This window comes from Pan troglodytes, chromosome 13 (genome assembly GCF_028858775.2).
Source record: "Pan troglodytes isolate AG18354 chromosome 13, NHGRI_mPanTro3-v2.0_pri, whole genome shotgun sequence".
Taxonomy (NCBI): domain Eukaryota; kingdom Metazoa; phylum Chordata; class Mammalia; order Primates; family Hominidae; genus Pan; species Pan troglodytes.
Window position 1 is genome coordinate 87,887,537 of NC_072411.2, and position 12,917 is coordinate 87,900,453.

Sequence of the window (12,917 nt, forward strand, 5' to 3'; positions counted from 1 at the left end):
TACATTTTCACGTCCTCATTACGTATCCTATTTCTTTCCCCTATTACCTTGCCCCAAACTCAGCTGTCCAAATGCCAATTTCTTGCACAAGTTTATCTCATACTCTATTTTTCAAAAGCACAGATTCCATGACCAATTCCAATGTGCAGTTTCTTTCTGCAACATGGTCAGAAATGCTATTATATAAAAATACAAGTAAATTCTATGCTGTTTCCCCTAGATAATACCAGATTCTACTTTGTATAATACTGCACTTGTATTTATTTCCAAAAGAAGACATTACTGAACCAACACATTGCTTTCTACACAGAATTGTGAATTCACCTTCATTTATCCATGAGGATCTGATTTGATCTGCTAGTTACATTCAGTTAAAGTAATTTAAAAATATAAATCTAAGATGTAAGTTATACATATGGCAAGACAGAGATCTTGATAATACATTGAGGAAGCCAGTGTTCAGTCCCTCAATCTCTGCTGACTACTTTCTCATTTCTCCATTCCCTGACTCCCTACTATGGTCACTATCTATACCTCACCTTTTCATCTCCTCCCCCATTGCTGTTTACCTGAGTTGTACTTATTTTCTTGATACCTGTTTTTCTATGCATCAAATTTCTGCTAATGTGTTAGATTCTTTAATTGGGAGACAAGTGTTTGTTGAGTCAACTATACTAGAGTGCTTGCACTACTGGCCCCCAAATTCCCTGATTTATAGCTTGTATTTTGTCTTTAGTATTCAACTTATTCATTTTATAAATCTAAGTTCCCTCAAACTTGTAAACATAATTTACAATCTGGTATGGTCACTTGTAAATATACTAATTTGTGTTACAAGTGCTTACTTTTACTTGTATTCTTTGTTTCATGCTCAATTACCTTACCATTTGGACAGTGGAAAACTGCCTTAAACATTTACCATGGTTTAAAAATTTTATTAATTCCTTAAAACATTTCAGACTACATGAAAAAAACAGTCCATTTTTCTCAAGAATTCAATACATCTACGTCTAAATCTAGTCAACCTATGCTTCCTAACATTTACAAAACTCTTAAATCTAATATATCAGACTCTTAAATTTTAAAAATCATATAGTATAAAGTTTCAAAAAAAGCAAAAAATATAATAATTACAAATTAGCAATGCTAGGGATTTTGATAAACCTGCACTCATTTAAATGCAGCTACACAAATATTAATATATACACATAAACATTATTATGACTATAAGACAACTTTAAGCTTTGTGACCAAACCCAAAGATTTGGGTGAAGGATTTCATTGGTGGTTACCATTATGGTGTCTAAAATGATTAAAATTTGCCAGACACAACCCACTGGTCACCACTGTGAGAACCAGACCAATCTAGGAGCTATAATCTTGGAAGACACCCAATTGACTTAATATTTATTTAAATCAATAGGAATGTCTCCAAAAGACTATTTGCCTTCTGATTAGTTTTTTAATTGTCTGAATATATAACCAGAGACTACTTAAACAAGAAGAACCTAAAATGTAGTGAATTAAGACATTTATTTTCCCATGAGCAGAGTGAGAGCCCATTAGAGGTCAAGGGAAATAATAAAACAACTAGAGAAAGACAAAGAGACCAATGTTTTCTCTATGAGTGCCAGAGTATTGTCTAAGTAAATTTACAAATGCTGTGGATAGATTCTTGACTAGAGCTTTCAGGAGTTTAATGAATCTTCTTCCCCCAAACAAGTATAAAATTGAACAAAATTATCAGAACAAATCTTATCAAGGATCTGCAAATAGACAAAGAGGAAACAAGGAAGTGAGAAGGGATTCTTCATGATAACCTGCCAGAGCATCAGGTAAGAACAACGTCTGTTTTGTGTGAAGCTGCTTTCTTCCTTCTCTCTTGATCTTTGTCAGGTGGAAGGACAGTTTTCTCAGGGTATGGCTAACCACCATAACCAGAAGCTTTGCTGTCAAAAAGGGCACACTTTATTTGGGGCAAAATGCAGAAACCCACAGTGATTTTTTCATCAATAATAGCAAACTCAGCAGGAAATAAAGGGGAAAACCTACAACTCTGCTAGGACTAGTTTGCGGTCATAATTGGTGCACAGAAGGGACTAGCTACAAATTTACAAGGAGATCCTGGATATTGGAAACTGAGCTCTTTATCTGCATTCACATGATACTTTTGTTTAAAAGCGTGTGGCACTTCCCCAATCCCCCAACATTGTCTCTCTCTGGCTCCTAATTTCACCATGCCGTACAGGCTCCCACTTCACCTTCTATCATGAGTCAAAGATCCCTGACACCTCCCCAGAAGCCAAGTAATGTCGGCACCTATAGAATCATCAGCCAATTAAACCTCTTTTCTTTGTAAATTATCCAGTCTCAGGTATTTCTTTATAGCAACGCAAGAATAGCCTAACACATCAGGGACAAATTTCACTTGTTCATAGCATGTAATACGTTTAATGTCCTACTGAATTTGGTTTGCTAGTATTTTATTGAGGACTTTTACATCTATGTTCATTAGCAATATTGGCCTGTAATTTCCAAGCATCTTTGCTGATCACAATGAAATAAAACTAGAATGATAACAACAGTAAGAAATAGGGTAAATTCATAAACACAAAGAAACTAAGTGAAACAATCAATAGGTCCAAAGAGGAAGTCAAAAGGGAATTTCAAAATACCTTCAGACGGATGAAAACAAACACAATATCCCAGAACTAATGAAATGCAGGAAAAGTATCTCTTAATTACTTGGAGGGAAGTGTATAGACATAAATGCCTACATTAAAAATGAAGAAAGGTCTTTTTTTCCTTAGCCTCCTCCCTCCAGGAAAGGTCTTAAATAAACCACCTAACTTTATGCCTTACTCTCTAATTCCTTATACCTCAAGAAATTAGAAAAAAAAAACAAATTAAACCCAATGTTAGCAGAAGGAATAAAATAATTAAGATCAGAGTAGAAATAAACCAAATAGAGAATAGAAAAGCTTTAGAAGAACATTAAAAAACTAAGAATTTTTTGAAAAACACAATCAACAAATTCTTAATTCTACTAAGAAAAAAAGAAGATTCAAATAAACAAAATCAGAGATAAAACAGGCAACATTACAACAGATGCCAAAGAAACAAAAATAATCCTAAGGAAATATTAGGAACACTTATATACAAACAAATTAGATAACCTATAAAAAAATGAATAAATTCCCAGAAACTTACAACCTACCAAAACTGAATTAAGATGAAATAGAAAGCCAAAACAGATAATAACAAGTGAATTTTAATTATTAATTAAAGACCTCCCAACAACATAAAAAACTCAGGACCTATGGCTTTATGGATGAATCCTGCAAAACATTCAAAGAATAATTAGCAACAATCATTCTTAAACTCTTTTTAAACTAGAAGAAGAACGAACACTTCCAAGCTCATTTTATGAGGCAGTATCAACCTGCTAGCCAAAGACAAAGTCATCTTTTAAAAACTGTTTCCAAATGTTTATATTGAAATATCATAGAAGTGTTTAACTGTGTCAAAGTCACTAATCTCTTCAAACTTCATAGAGATAATTTCTGAGCCTTTATTTGCAACAAACTAATTTAAATTGGTCACATAAAGTTTTTCCGGGGAGAAGCCAAGATGGCCGAATAGGAACAGCTCCGGTCTACAGCTCCCAGCGTGAGCGACTCAGAAGACCGGTGATTTCTGCATTTCCATCTGAGGTACCGGGTTCATCTCACTAGGGAGTGCCAGACAGTAGGCGCAGGTCAGTGGGTGCACGCACCGTGCGCGAGCCGAAGCAGGGCGAGGCATTGCCTCACTTGGGAAGCGCAAGGGGTCAGGGAGTTCCCTTTCCGAGTCAAAGGGGTGATGGACTCACCTGGAAAATCGGGTCACTCCCACTCGAATATTGCGCTTTTCGGACCGGCTTAAAAAACGGCGCACCACGAGACTATATCCGGCACCTGGCTCGGAGGGTCCTATGCCCACGGAGTCTCGCTGATTGCTAGCACAGCAGTCTGAGATCAAACTGCAAGGCGGCAGCGAGGCTGGGGGAGGGGCGCCCGCCATTGCCCAGGCTTGATTAGGTAAACAAAGCAGCTGGGAAGCTCGAACGGGGTGGAGCCCACCACAGCTCAAGGAGGCCTGCCTGCCTCTGTAGGCTCCACCTCCAGGGGCAGGGCACAGACAAATAAAAAGACAGCAGTAACCTCTGCAGACTTAAATGTCCCTGTCTGACAGCTTTGAAGAGAGCAGTGGTTCTCCCAGCACGCAGCTGGAGATCTGAGACCCGGCAGACTGCCTCCTCAAGTGGGTCCCTGACCCCTGACCCCCGAGCAGCCTAACTGGGAGGCAACCCCCAGAAGGGGCACACTGACACCTCACACAGCAGGGTATTCCAACAGACCTGCAGCTGAGGGTCCTGTCTGTTAGAAGGAAAACTAACAAACAGAAAGGACATCCACACCAAAAACCCATCTGTACATCACCATCATCAAAGACCAAAAGTAGATAAAACCACAAAGATGGGGAAAAAACAGAACAGAAAAACTGGAAACTCTAAAAAGCAGAGCGCCTCTCCTCCTCCAAAGGAACGCAGTTCCTCACCAGCAACGGAACAAAGCTGGATGGAGAATGACTTTGACGAGCTGAGAGAAGAAGGCTTCAGACGATCAAATTACTCTGAGCTACGGGAGGACATTCAAACCAAAGGCAAAGAAGTTGAAGACTTTGAAAAAAATTTAGAAGAATGTATAACTAGAACAACCAATACAGAGAAGTGCTTAAAGGAGCTGATGGAGCTGAAAACCAAGGCTCGAGAACTACCTGAAGAATGCAGAAGCCTCAGGAGCCGATGCGATCAACTGGAAGAAAGGGTATCAGCAATGGAAGATGAAATGAATGAAATGAAGCGAGAAGGGAAGTTTAGAGAAAAAAGAATACAAAGAAATGAGCAAAGCCTCCAAGAAATATGGGACTATGTGAAAAGATCAAATCTACGTCTGATTGGTGTACCTGAAAGTGATGGGGAGAATGGAACCAAGTTGCAAAACACTCTGCAGGATATTATCCAGGAGAACTTCCCCAATCTAGCAAGGCAGGCCAACGTTCAGATTCAGGAAATATAGAGAACGCCACAAAGATACTCCTCGAGAAGAGCAACTCCAAGACACATAATTGTCAGATTCACCAAAGTTGAAATGAAGGAAAAAATGTTAAGGGCAGCCAGAGAGAAAGGTCGGGTTACCCTCAAAGGGAAGCCCATCAGACTAACAGCGGATCTCTCGGCAGAAACCCTACAAGCCAGAAGACAGTGGGGGCCAATATTCAACATTCTTAAAGAAAAGAATTTTCAACCCAGAATTTCATATCCAGCCAAACTAAGCTTCATAAGTGAAGGAGAAATAAAATACTTTACAGACAAGCAAATGCTGAGAGATTTTGTCACCACCAGGCCTGCCCTAAATGAGCTCCTGAAGGAAGCGCTAAACATGGAAAGGAACAACCGGTACCAGCCGCTGCAAAATCATGCCAAAATGTAAAGACCATCAAGACTAGGAAGAAACTGCATCAACTAACAAGCAAAATCACCAGCTAACATCATAACGACAGGATCAAATTCACACATATCAATATTACCTTTAAATGTAAATGGACTAAATGCTCCAATTAAAAGACACAGACTGGCAAATTGGATAAAGAGTCAAGACCCATCAGTGTGCTGTATTCAGGAAACCCATCTCACGTGCAGAGACACATATAGGCTCAAAATAAAAGGATGGAGGAAGATCTACCAAGCAAATGGAAAACAAAAAAAGGCAGGGGTTGCAATCCTAGTCTCTGATAAAACAGACTTTAAACCAACAAAGATCAAAAGAGACAAAGAGGGCCATTACATAATGGTAAAGGGATCAATTGAACAAGAAGAGCTAACTATCCTAAATATATATGCACCTAATACAGGAGCACCCAGATTCATAAAGCAAGTCCTGAGTGACCTACAAAGAGACTTAGACTCCCACACATTAATAATGGGAGACTTTAACACCCCACTGTCAACATTAGACAGATCAACGAGACAGAAAGTCAACAAGGATACCCAGGAATTGAACTCAGCTCTGCACCAAGCAGACCTAATAGACATCTACAGAACTCTCCACCCCAAATCAACACAATATACATTTTTTTCAGCACCACACCACACCTATTCCAAAATTGACCACATACTTGGAAGTAAAGCTCTCCTCAGCAAATGTAAAAGAACAGAAATTATAACAAACTATCTCTCAGACCACAGTGCAATCAAACTAGAACTCAGGATTAAGAATCTCACTCAAAACCGCTCAACTACATGGAAACTGAACAAACTGCTCCTGAATGACTACTGGATACATAACGAAATGAAGGCAGAAATAAAGATGTTCTTTGAAACCAACGAGAACAAAGACACAACATACCAGAATCTCTGGGATGCATTCAAAGCAGTGTGTAGAGGGAAATTTATAGCACTAAATGCCCACAAGAGAAAGCAGGAAAGATCCAAAATTGACACCCTAACATCACAATTAAAAGAACTAGAAAAGCAAGAGCAAACACATTCAAAAGCTAGCAGAAGGCAAGAAATAACTAAAATCAGAGCAGAACTGAAGGAAATAGAGACACAAAAAACCCTTCAAAAAATTAATGAATCCAGGAGCTGGTTTTTTGAAAGGATCAACAAAATTGATAGACCGCTAGCAAGACTAATAAAGAAAAAAAGAGAGAAGAATCAAATAGACACAATAAAAAATGATAAAGGGGATATCACCACCGATCCCACAGAAATACAAACTACCATCAGAGAATACTACAAACACCTCTACGCAAATAAACTAGAAAATCTAGAAGAAATGGATAAATTCCTCGACACATACACTCTCCCAAGACTAAACCAGGAAGAAGTTGAATCTCTGAATAGACCAATAACAGGAGCTGAAATTGTGGCAATAATCAATAGTTTACCAACCAAAAAGAGTCCAGGACCAGATGGATTCACAGCCGAATTCTACCAGAGGTACCAGGAGGAACTGGTACCATTCCTTCTGAAACTATTCCAATCAATAGAAAAAGAGGGAATCCTCCCTAACTCATTTTATGAGGCCAGCATCATTCTGATACCAAAGCCGGGCAGAGACACAACCAAAAAAGAGAATTTTAGACCAATATCCTTGATGAACATTGATGCAAAAATCCTCAATAAAATACTGGCAAAACGAATCCAGCAGCACATCAAAAAGCTTATCCACCATGATCAAGTGGGCTTCATCCCTGGGATGCAAGGCTGGTTCAATATACGCAAATCAATAAATGTAATCCAGCATATAAACAGAGCCAAAGACAAAAACCACATGATTATCTCAATAGATGCAGAAAAGGCCTTTGACAAAATTCAACAACCCTTCATGCTAAAAACTCTCAATAAATTAGGTATTGATGGGACGTATGTCAAAGTAATAAGAGCTATCTATGACAAACCCACAGCCAATATCATACTAAATGGGCAAAAACTGGAAGCATTCCCTTTGAAAACTGGCACAAGACAGGGATGCCCTCTCTCACCACTCCTATTCAACATAGTGTTGGAAGTTCTGGCCAGAGCAATTAGGCAGGAGAAGGAAATAAAGGGTATTCAATTAGGAAAAGAAGAAGTCAAATTGTCGCTGTTTGCAGACGACATGATTGTATATCTAGAAAACCCCATTGTCTCAACCCCAAATCTCCTTAAGCTGATAAGCAACTTCAGCAAAGTCTCAGGATACAAAATCAATGTACAAAAATCACAAGCATTCTTATACACCAACAACAGACAAACAGAGAGCCGAATCATGAGTGAACTCCCATTCACAATTGCTTCAAAGAGAATAAAATACCTAGGAATCCAACTTAAAAGGGATGTGAAGGACCTCTTCAAGGAGAACTACAAACCACTGCTCAAGGAAATAAAAGAGGATACAAACAAATGGAAGAACATTCTATGCTCATGGGTAGGAAGAATCAATATCGTGAAAATGGCCATACTGCCCAAGGTAATTTACAGATTCAATGCCATCCCCATCAAGCTACCAATGACTTTCTTCACAGAATTGGAAAAAACTACTTTAAAGTTCATATGGAACCAAAAAAGAGCCTGCATCACCAAGGCAATCCTAAGCCAAAAGAACAAAGCTGGAGGCATCACACTACCTGACTTCAAACTATACTACAAGGCTACAGTAAACAAAACAGCATGGTACTGGTACCAAAACAGAAATATAGATCAATGGAATAGAACAGAGCCCTCAGAAATAACGCCGCATATCTACAACTATCTGATCTTTGACAAACCTGAGAAAAACAAGCAATGGGGAAAGGATTCCCTATTTAATAAATGGTGCTGGGAAAACTGGCTAGCCGTATGTAGAAAGCTGAAACTGGATCCCTTCCTTACACCTTATACAAAAATCAGTTCAAGATGGATTAAAGACTTAAACGTTAGACCTACAACCATAAAAACCCTAGAAGAAAACCTAGGCATCACCATTCAGGACATAGGCATGGGCAAGGACTTCATGTCTAAAACACCAAAAGCAATGGCAACAAAAGCCAAAATTGACAAATGGGGTCTAATTAAACTAAAGAGCTTCTGCACAGCAAAAGAAACTACCATCAGAGTCAACAGGCAACCTACAAAATGGGAGAAAATTTTCACAACCCACTCATCTGACAAAGGGCTAATATCCAGAATCTACAATGAACTCCAACAAATTTACAAGAAAAAAACAAACAACCCCATCAAAAAGTGGGCAAAGGACATGAACAGACACTTCTCAAAAGAAGACATTTATGCAGCCAAAAAACACATGAAAAAATGCTCATCATCACTGGCCATCAGAGAAATGCAAATCAAAACCACAATGAGATACCATCTCACACCAGTTAGAATGGCAATCATTAAAAAGTCAGGAAACAACAGGTGCTGGAGAGGATTTGGAGAAATAGGAACACTTTTACAGTGTTGGTGGGACTGTAAACTAGTTCAACCGTTGTGGAAGTCAGTGTGGCGACTCCTCAGGAATCTAGAACTAGAAATACCATTTGACCTAGCCATCCCATTACTGGGTATATACCCAAAGGACTATAAATCATGCTGCTATAAAGACACATGCACACGTATGTTTATTGCGGCATTATTCACAATACCAAAGACTTGGAAGCAACCTAAATGTCCAACAATGATAGACTGGATTAAGAAAATGTGGCACATATACACCATGGAATACTATGCAGTCATAAAAAATGATGAGTTCATGTCCTTTGTAGGGACATGGATGAAATTGGAAATCATCATTCTCAGTAAACTATCGCAAGAACAAAAAACCAAACACCGCATATTCTCACTCATAGGTGGGAATTGAACAATGAGATCACATGGACACAGGAAGGGGAATATCACACTCTGGGGACAGTGGTGGGGTCGGGGGAGGGGGGAGGGATAGCATTGGGAGATATACCTAATGCTAGATGACGAGTTAGTGGGTGCAGCACACCAGCATGGCACATGTATACATATGTAACTAACCTGCACAATGTGCACATGTACCCTAAAACTTAAAGTATAATAAAAATAAATAAATAAATAAAATAAAAAGTTTTTCTACATAAATCATAAATTTTCCAATATTATTTTAAAATACTGTTGTCTTAATTACATGTTTTTATGCTGTTGCACTTATAGGAATGCTAATTACGCCCCCAAAAGTTCAAAATTATAGTGAAATATATTTTTGTGAGGGAGATTGTTTATGATAATACATAAGATAACTATCTTATTTACTTTGGTGAAATAAAATCAACACATTTGGAATTTCTAAGAGACATCTTATTTCCAAAGTTCTTACTGAAATTTTAAGAAAGTGACAGCAGATATGTCATTTGGGGAGGATGTAAGAGGTACATTGATTAAATGATTTAACGTGTATAAACCACTTACGAAAACCTGATACAAAGTAATCTTAAATTTGATCAAATAAAAGCATGACCTAAATTTCCATGCAACCTCACATGTCTCACTTCTCCTCTGGAGAATTCAAATAACCCATAATGTCACGTTGAAAAAAAATGAGGGTTCATGCGGGTTCATCTAAGATACCCAGGTCTCTTTAGATCAATAGGAGAATTAACAGATATGCAATTTTACGTTCAAAGGCACTTAATGACAGCTAAGGGAATTACTGCAGAAAAGTCTTATGATCTTTTCATGTGAGGTGAAACCTCAAATTTGGAGACTTGTAAGAGTTCTGGTGATAAAAGAAACAATAAATAAATATACTTAGGGAAGGGTCATATCATTTACACTTCATTATTCATTTATGTCAGTTTATACATAGCTAAAAGATTTAACCAGTTCTCTTCACTCCAGAAAACATAGAAAAGGGTTATGTTGATGGGATAAGTTACTCCCAGTGGGAACAGTGGCTTCCTTAAAGAATACTACCATTTGCACCTAGAAGGATAAGATGTGAGAGAGACAAGAGAGTGGTAATGACTTTTTAACTCCAGTACTTAAGAACTACAAGTGCTATGCTTACGATCTCAAAAACTAAGTTAAAAACTAAACAGAATCCCACATAGGATTTTGGACGTACATTTAATGTTATTTAATGTGCTGAAGGAGATTATGTGAAATATTTACTGAGTTTCTACTATGTCTCAGGCACTGTGCACAGTGAGGTGATACAAGAATAAGTAGAACACTTGTAGCTTTGGCTCACTATAATACACAAGAAAGACACATTAACTGATAATCACAATACTTTGTAAAAAGTGATATGACTAATGTAAGCAATGCATAATAGAAAGGTACATTAAAAGCATATCTAATGTACCAAACTAAATAATTTTTAAATATGAAACCAGTTCTGTAGAAATTACAATAACAAATTCTCAGAAAATGAAATATAAATGTTATATCTTTTATAATAAAAATATGGCTAAATACTAATGAAAATTGGAACATAAATGACTATTATATCAACATTGTTGAAACGAATCTGGAGGCCACATATCAAGATATATTAAGAAACATTTATAAATATGCCTGAAGTCTGAAATGAATTATGGGGAATCAAAACAATTATGTTAACTCTGAGTATCACTTATTTTTTTCTTTTGTAAAGTATTCGTGATTCTAAAATTAATAAAATAAAATTAAATTTTTGGTAGAATGGAAATCATCATTCCTTATTTATCATTTATTTTCATATGGTTTTTAATGTTAAATAATATGATTTTTAAGGTTAAGTAATATCTTATGTTTTAATGCCAAAACATTCGAACATCATTAACCACAGAAATGCTTGAAATTATGGTAAATTTAACAATTTTACTAAAAGAATTATATAACAATGCATACTTGCAAGTTGCATTTCTTTCAGTACATCACATGCATTTGGGTAGGTAAATTCTGAAACAGGAATTTCATTTGTATTTCTAGCTCACAGAGCTTTCTAGCTTCTTAGTTGCAATACTCCTTCAAACAATAGGTTATACAACCACATAAAGTGGGAACAGTTTAGGAACTTTCTTTATACATTTCTGGATTTACAGTCAGGATTTTATAAATACATTTTCCAAGTGAAATAAACACGACAAAGAGAAAAATGAACAAAAAAACCTTTCATTTTCTGATGAATTTATTGGATAGTCTAGGTGTCTTTCATCGAATTGTCACATTCTAAACTGATGTGTGAATTGCTAAAGGTTATGCTTATATGCTATGTTTTGAATAAGCTGGAAGTCCATCTTTAATTATTAATACAGCATATTAGGTGATAAGTGCATTTCTCTGATGTTTACTACAGCACAATAATCAATATGGTTAACTCATTTACACAAACTAATTAAAATTTAATTGCATTTCACTGAAAGATTATTAATATTTAAACAAACTAAAAATTCTACATAAGAACAAAAAGACGATGTTAATAATTTATCCTCAGTTTCAAGACTTTCATAGATGCAAATCATGCTTTGAAACTCTCTTCTAATGAATTCATAATAAATATTCAAAGCCAACACATTTAAAAACCCTGTGACAAGTTAGAGTCTAATAAAATGTGAGATATATTAGCAACATATTCTCATTCAAGTTAGTCCACAAGCATTACATGAGGTAAGCACTAAATTAATAAAGTATAATTCTGTTACTGTTAGCATATGATAGTTGTTACAATTTTCAGTTATTATATCAAGCCAAAAATAGATTAATATAAATGAAAATAGAATTTTGTATGACTAACAGTAGAACCTTTTAAAAATAGTATTTATGAAAGCTTTTTATAATACTGAATATGAAAGACTAGGAAAAGGTGTTAAGGAAGATTTGAAAATTTCCTGAATAATTTATCAGTAAGAGGGTACACACCAAATCGAGAAAAGAAGGCAATTCTGTCTAACTTGAATAGAGCTGTGAGTGAGAAAAAGAAACATTTACCACTCTCACACTGTTTTGGAAATGTGTAGAGCAAAGATGAAGTAAAAGAATACAAACACAAGGCTGCCTAACTGAGTTAATTTGGGGAGAATATTTTTTGGGGGGCGGGAGTCAGCCACTACATTATTATTCTGTGGTAATGGGAAGAAAAAAACTCAAAATTTGGAGCTCCTTTATTTGGAGCTACATTTGCCACTACATAGTTCAATACACTTCATAGTTCAATAGCTCATAGTTCAAATATCACAGGCTTTCAATCCCTGAGCAGTTTGCATCCTGGTGCCAGCATAGTTCAATAGTAGTCAGATATTTAATTAAGCCCACAGAAAAGTTGAGATAGTTAGCTAGTCATATATAGAAAACAAATATATCGATACCACAAAATTTACTCTTAAATTTATTCATATAAATATCA